Raw genomic sequence first — 7988 nt, forward strand, 5'->3', positions numbered from 1 at the left:
ATCTTCACTGAGGACTTGTTCTTTTCACCATGGTCTTCAGCTTTCTCTTTGCCTTTTTCTGCTTTCCATTCTCTGCAGTCTCTTTTCATGTGACCCTTCTTGCCACAATGGTAGCATTCTATGTCACTCTTGCCTTTAGCACTGCGGGACTTGCTACGAGACTGATTCCTCTTTCCACCTTTGTACTTTTCTTTGGTCCTTCCCCTGACAACTAAGGATGTTCCTTTGCCTTTGTCCATTGTCTTTCTATTGGTTTCTTCAGTAAGCAGACTTCCTTCTACACCTGCTATGTTTAAACCATCTGGAGGTGCAGAATTACTCAAAGATGTGCGAAAAGTGTCACAACTTTCCGGCAATGTGATCAACAGGAACATAGCTCTAACAGGTTCATCAAACTTGACACCTTGAGCTGACAACTGACTATAGATTGTGTTGAATTCATTCAGATGATTGGACATAGGTGTCCCTTCTTTCATCTTCAAGTCAACAAGCTTCTTAAGACAGTATACCTGTGAAGCTGCACTCTGCTTCTCATAAAGATCACTCAGCTTTAACCATGCTTGATAAGCCGACATCTCGTCTGCTACATTGAAGTAAACGCTTTCTGCCAAAGTCAGCATAATGGTAGAAAGTGCCAATTCATCCATTTCGCTCCATTCATCTTCGTCCATATCTTCTGGTTTTCTCCCCTTGAGCTTTATAGGTTTTATCTGCTTCTTTTGTACCAACACGTGCCAAATCTGCTTCTTCCACAATGGGAAATTGGTTCCATCCAGCTTCTTGATATTGTAAAGAGCAGTGTCCTGTGATCCAGCCATAGCTACACTTCACAGTAGTTTACTTTTCTGGGAAAAATTCGGCAGAGTTTCCCCTGTAAACTGACCTCTGAACCAATATCAACCTGTCAAATGAACCAAGAAAGCTTCAGATTCTGCAGAAATTTTGGTAGAGTCTCCTTTGTAAAATGGCTCTGGTGTACTAAAAACAGACCAAAAAACAGCTCAAAAAACACTGTCTCTCTGACACTGTAAGCTGCGAGTAAACCTGTCCTGCACCTGTACTGTCTCTGACTGTCCTGTCACTGTCTTGTAAGCATAGACTGCGACAATGTCTCAACGGCAATAAAGCAAAGATGCAATCCCAACTGTCTAACTCACAATCAATACATCCTAGCTGCCTATCTAAGGGTGCTCGAGGGATCGCTCCAAGACCTGTATCACCGAAAGGATCTCAACATTCGAGAATCCCCCAGCTCAATAAAACCTCACTCGACCCTCAACAAAGGCTGCAGTAAATCTGACAGTACATAGACTTCCCACAAAGTCATACATCCACAAATTTCCCACTGTATGCTGTAACCGTTGCGACGGTTGTTTGCTGTGTGACTCACAGCCAGCAAACCCTCAACAGACATACATCATCTCTGACAATACATCCCATGTGGAAGTACTTGCAATGTCAGGATGAAATCTGGAATATCAAGCAGCAAACACAAGCTACCCGATGAACTAGTGGATGTCGCCTACAGTCTGTGTGTAGATGCGCCCGTGTCGTATGTGACAGGCCTCCAAGAACTGTGAGCCGTCCTTCGATGTGTAGACAGCCACAAATCAACACTCTGGGAGTGTCGATATCCTCAACACTTGCAGTCGTAGGCCGAAAACCCCAAATTTGCAGAGTCGGATCTGCATCCGTCGGGACCACGTAGTCGAAAATGGCCTGCGCAGACCTTTGTCGAAGCCGAACGGTGGCCGAGATGACCTCAGAATGAAATTTTGAGAACACCAAGTCCTTCGGGCTTTCCCATAGGATTTGGGACCATGTCTTCGCCTGTCGAATTTCACTCCAATCTGAGCTGGTGACTCTAGCCTCCTGCAGTGCTGCCCCGAGCCTCGATCTGAGCTCTGATACGAGTTGAAAGAGTACGAGCAGAAGTGTGACGCGAGAGAGTGCGAGAAGAAGAGTACGACGATATGGTGAACTCGCTCTACTGTAATGTGTAGAGCATAGTGAGTTCTTATTAGGTTTTTACAAAAGAATATGTGTACATACCTGGCGGCCCGCCCACTTACCTGGGCGACCACATTGGGCATTATACCCCAACAATGTGGTGCAACCCGCGACCCATTGACCTCGCTCAATTGGAGGTTACAGAGCCGAAATTGAGTCTAACTATAAGAAGACGTCAAAACCGAGAGTTAGCACAACAACAAAAGGAGGCAGAACTAAAAGAAAGGTCTCCGTCAGGACAAGAGCCTGCTGACTTACATACGGCTCCTGAATATTTTAAATGTTATACCACGGGGGAGCGAAAGGTTGTGTATGCCAAAGCCCAACGAATACCTACCAATGGAAGCAGTGGAGTCTATGATGGTCCAGCGGTAGTTAAAGAGATAGAATTAGCAGAACCAGGTGAGGAGTCTAAACCAGTCTTTATTACTCAAGACCTTACCGAAACTGAAGAGGTTGTACTTAAGGAGCTCCTCAAGGAATACAAGGATATCTTTGCTTGGACATATCATGACATGAAGGGTGTTCCACCTTCTGTGGTGCAACATACAATTCCCATGATCAACACTACTAAACCCGTCCAGCAACGACCCTATCCAATGAATCCTAAGTACGCCAAAATTGTACAAGAGGAGATTGAAAAACTTATCTAATGTGGATTCATATACCCTATTGAGCGCTCAGAATGGGTTTCTCCAATAGTCATTGTGCCAAAAAAGAATGGGAAACTAAGAGTGTGCGTGGACCTCAAGAAAGTTAATGCAGCCACTAGGAGAGATCATTATCCCTTACCATATTCAGAACATGTGCTTGAAAGAGTTGCGGGCAAGAAAGCTTATAGATTTTTAGATGGGTACTCTGGTTACAATCAAATCACAATTGCATTAGAGGACCGAGCTAAAACTGCTTTTATCACAGAGTTTGGAGTGTTTGCATTTCGTGTTATGGCTTTTGGCTTAACAAATGCCCCTGCTACATTCCAACGATTAATAAACACTGCGTTTAAAGAATTTCTAAGAGAGTTTTGTGAAGCTTTCCTAGACGACCTTTGTGTTTATTCTTCTTGGGAGAAGCATTTGTTATATCTACGAAAAATATTTGAAAGGTGCAGATTTTATCGCATCTCATTGAACCCTTTCAAATGCCAATTTTGGGTTAAGCATGGAGTCATTCTAGGGCATATAGTGTCCAAGAACGGGATATCCATAGATGAGAGTAAGATTAAAGCCATTGCCGATTTGCCACCACCTACGAACTATAAAGGAGTTCAAAGATTTATGGGCCATGTTGGTTATTATCAAAGGTTTATTTTAAACTTTGCCGAGATAGCGCGTCCATTGTACAAGCTTCTTATCAAGTTTCACTGGACGGAAGAATGTCATCAATCTTATGAGTTATTAAAGAAGGCCCTAACAAGTGCTCCAATCCTGCGAACACCTGATTGGAATGTACCTTTTCATGTGCATATTGATGCATCAAATTTTGCTATTGGGTGTGTTCTAACTCAACCAGGAGAACATAAATTCGACTACCCTATTAGCCTTGCAAGTCGCCAATTAAATGATGCCGAGATGAACTACACTACGACAGAGCGCGAAGGTCTAGCTATGATTTACGCAGTAAAGAAATTTCGCTATTACCTTCTTGCTACCAAGTTTGTGTTTTATGTTGATCATCAAGCATTGCTATATTTGGTAAACAAGCCATGTTCCACAGGTCGAATTACACGATGGTTGTTAATTCTTCTTGAGTTTGACTTCACCGTTGTTGTGAGGCCTGGGAGAAAACATGTCATGGCGGATCATTTATCTCGTATCCCTAATGGCGAAGCTCCTACGGGGATTGATGATGAATTGCCTGATACTCCTTTGTTCATTGTTGAGACAATGCCTGAATGGAGTGAAAATATTGTTAACTTCTTAGTTAATGGTTTTCCACCCAAAGAGCTGCGAAAAGATATAGCTCGAAAATTAATCAAGGAATGCGAACCCTATTGCTTACTGGCTGGAACTCTCTATAAGAGAGGAAAAGATGATGTTCTTAGACGCTGTGCCCACGAGGATGAGTATCTATATATTCTACAAGAGGCACACATGGGCGTAGCTGGTGGTCACTTTTTAGGAAAGTTGACTGCCCAAAAGATCTTACAGTCAGGCTATTGGTGGCCCACTCTGTTTAAGGATGCATCACTTTTTGCAAAGGGATGTGATGAATGCCAACGCTTCAACAAGCCACAAAGAAGGGATAGGATGCCTCTACATCCCATCAAGGTAACCCAACCATTTGAAAAGTGGGGCTTAGACTTTGTAGGACCGATTAGTCCGGCTGCACGTAACACGCAATCACGATATATCATTATGGCTACCGACTATGTAACCAAATGGGCTGAAGCAAAAGCAACACGAAAGGCGGATGCAAAAACAACAGCTAAGTTCCTCTTTGAGAACATTATCACACGTTTTGGATGCCCCTTTGAACTTGTGAGTGACAATGGAACTCATTTTATAAATGAAGTAATAAAAGAACTCACATCAAACTTCATGATATCTCACCACAAGTCTACACCCTATTATCCCCAAGCAAATGGCCAAGCTGAGAGTACCAACAAAACTCTCATCTCCATTTTGACAAAGACAGTTGAGGCTCATCGCACTGATTGGGACCTAAAGCTTACATCAGCTTTATGGGCTTATCGTACTGCGTATAAAGTTGCTATTAATTGCACACCATTTAAGATGGTGTATGGCCAAGAAGCAGTTATTCCATGGGAGTTTGTCATTCCTAGTCTTCGAGTAGCTTCTCAAGAAGGTTGGGATGGTAACCCCTTAGTTGAGCGATTATATATTCTGGAAAGGCTAGATGAAGAGAGGCAATTAGCTGTGCGAAATGGTCTAGTTGAGAAGGATAGGAGAAAGAAGTGGTTTGATAGCCATTTAAAGGATAAAGACATCAAGGTTGGTGATAAAGTTCTTATGTACGGGGTACGTAATGAAAAGAAGAAATTGAAATACGCTGGTAAGGGACCATATCGAGTGTGTGAAATTACCCCGCAAGGGACCATTCGTGTGGAGACTCTAGATGGAGTTGAAACCATTGGATTCCTTAATGGGTGTAAATTCAAAAGATATTATGATCCTCTAAGCCAGGAAGTGTTGCAAGCTATCCATCAAAAGAAGGCTGCCAAGGAACAAGCAGAGCTTAGAAAAATCCAAGCAAGAGTTGAGGCTCGAGAACGACAACAACATCTTAGACGCCAACGAGAGGCTAATCTGGGAATCACGCAAGCATTTTTCGAGGACACAGATGACGACTCATTAGAATCTGAGCCACCCCTACGATACCCAATTGAGCTAAATAGCCCCTATGGGAAAGTACTATACAATGCCTTATTAGATACGGGAGCTAAACACAATTTGTTATCCTATGGAGTTTGGTGTCAATTAGGAAAACCGACCCTATCCTCGAGTACGATGCAAGTCAAGGGCATTAATAAAAAGAAAACTGCTATTCTTGGAGTCCTTCAGACCCCTGTTGTCTATGACAATGGAAGCATAGTGCAGAGGTTTCTAGTCATGCCCGCGGGAGCTATGGAAGGCAACGTAAACCTGGGACGCACGTGGATATTGGCAACCAAATGCACTATTGATTGGGATACTGGTAGTGTCACGACGCGACCACCGACTCTTACCCCTATCATTCAAGCAAAGTCACCTACGTTGCAAACTCTAGCAAAGTTGAAGGATAGCCAACGTTCACAAGCCAAGGTGGTTAACTCGTCTTTGCCGGCTACCCATGAACCTAGCACTTCAACACTTGTAGTTGCAGCAAGCAGTAATATTGCAAGTACTCAACCTGCACGACCTAAGAGTACATATCAATGGGTCCCCAAGGCCTTACTTCCAACTACCTCAACCCTCCCATCCATTTCAAGAAAAAATTTCCCTGGAGAACCAAGAGTGCTCTCTAGGAGATTCAAGACCAAATCACGATGGATTCCAAAACGACTATTAGAAGCCCAAGGCTACTATGATGGAAATGAGCAAATTTGGGTACCTAAACGTAAAATGTGTCCTTCCCTATCGACAACAAACCCATATGAGTCAAACAGTGTAACGCTAAAGCCAATGGCAGACCGTGAGAAGGGAAAGATCACAGAATGCTACACACCTAGTCCAGAGCTAGTTTGGACTCCAAGGCAAAACCAATTTATTCCACCTAGTTCAGGAAGGGGGGAGTTCCATGAAGCTTCTAGCTCCTCATGTAATACATCCATAGAGATAAAAGCTTTTACACAGCCTCCATCTATAGTAGTGGACCTCCATGAAGCTACAAAAGAATCCACACCTCCCAGTGTTCAAGAATCACCTGATGAACCACTTCTAGTTCGATCCTGGGAGAGTACCTTACCACCCTTGCAACTTGACGAGGCACCTAGGGTAATAAAAAACTACTGACAAAAATCCTCACCTATTACCAACTGGAACAATTGGTTTCAAAGGGTGACGAGCTCATTTCAAACGGTATGATCTACCCAAGGAAGGGGGGAGTGTTTGCTGACAATCATCACTCACTCACTTTCCTCTCAACTTTTCCCCCTGACCCCTTAATCTCCAATCTTAGGGAATGTATATATAAAGCTTTATACTCACAAAAACAAGATAAAAAAGTAAAAGAGTAAGAGCCATAAAACAAAATCATAAAAACAAATTATGCACAAGAATACGACCCTTGTAATATTTGCACTCTAACCATCATCTATTTGCGTGTACAGATATGGATAGTACGCTAGAGTCATCCACTCCTGCCTTGGGTGAGAGGTACCCTCGTTACTTTTCACAAATATTTCACATGGTCTTTTCAGTGCTTGCATGTGAATGGGATTTGATAGGTACGCTAGCATGTGAGAGGAATTTTGAGGAGTTAGAATGGCTGGTACGTCTCTTGACCACGTCTGATCCATACTTAGTAGAGAGCGTTTCTCCCATTGCACAAGCCTACCCTTTTGACCAAGATGACTATAGGCGTCTAGTGACCTTTTTAGTAAACATGGGCACCTATGATGAAGAAGAAAATTCACAGGACTACACAGATGGCACATATGGTCTCATGGATGATGACTTTGTTTATCTCGACGACAAGGATAGGGGTTTAGCCTTAGGGTTTCCCCCCAACCTCTACAATATCCTATTCCCTTGACTCTCTAGGGGGAGTGCAACTAATTAGGTTAGGGTTCTTTATGTTTTTTATTGTGTTCAATAAATGTTGGTACTTTTTCCCACTAATGTGCCTCTTGGAGGTATTCCTTTTGTTTCCTAGTGTGTACAGGAGCGTGTTGCTATTGATAGGATTTTGACCTTCATGGAACCTTTCTCTCGTTCACACTTCAGATAAGCGCCACCATCAACACAAACAGGTGTTTCTTGTCCATTAGCATTGTCCCTTATCTTTTTTGCATCTATGATTGTCTGCTTTGATTGTGATTGGTAGCATAATATCCAACACATTTGCTTAGTATCAAACATTTAATTCAATGTCTTTTTTGTCATAATCCCTTGTCTAGGTTTAAACATCAAGCAAGTCCAACTAAGCTATTTTGACCAAGTTAGGTGTTAGAGATCTTCTCTTAATACCATGGGGAATGCCTTCCTAATAATTAATGGTTACTTAGGTTCTTAATCCGATTTAGGCAGCATTGTGTGAAATGTACTAGGGTTTTTTAGTGGACTTGACCCTATTGACCTTTAGCTTAAGTATTATAAAGGGAGTTTACTAGTGTGATGAGCCTGGGGAGGTGTATCAGTGTTATATGACCCCCCAAAGTTACAAAATTAAAATGATGAAAATGAACAAACAAAAAATCAAAGTGCCACATTGTAAAATCTTAAGCTAGAAGAGAAATCTCAGCTTGATTGGGTACTTCACTCACATGTATCGCCTATGGTACTAGAGCCCTAGAGGTTCCCAGTATGGGCACTTTT

The sequence above is a fragment of the Adiantum capillus-veneris genome, chromosome 29 (genome assembly GCF_014529385.1).
Source record: "Adiantum capillus-veneris isolate H3 chromosome 29, ASM1452938v2, whole genome shotgun sequence".
NCBI classification, from domain to species: Eukaryota; Viridiplantae; Streptophyta; class Polypodiopsida; order Polypodiales; family Pteridaceae; genus Adiantum; species Adiantum capillus-veneris.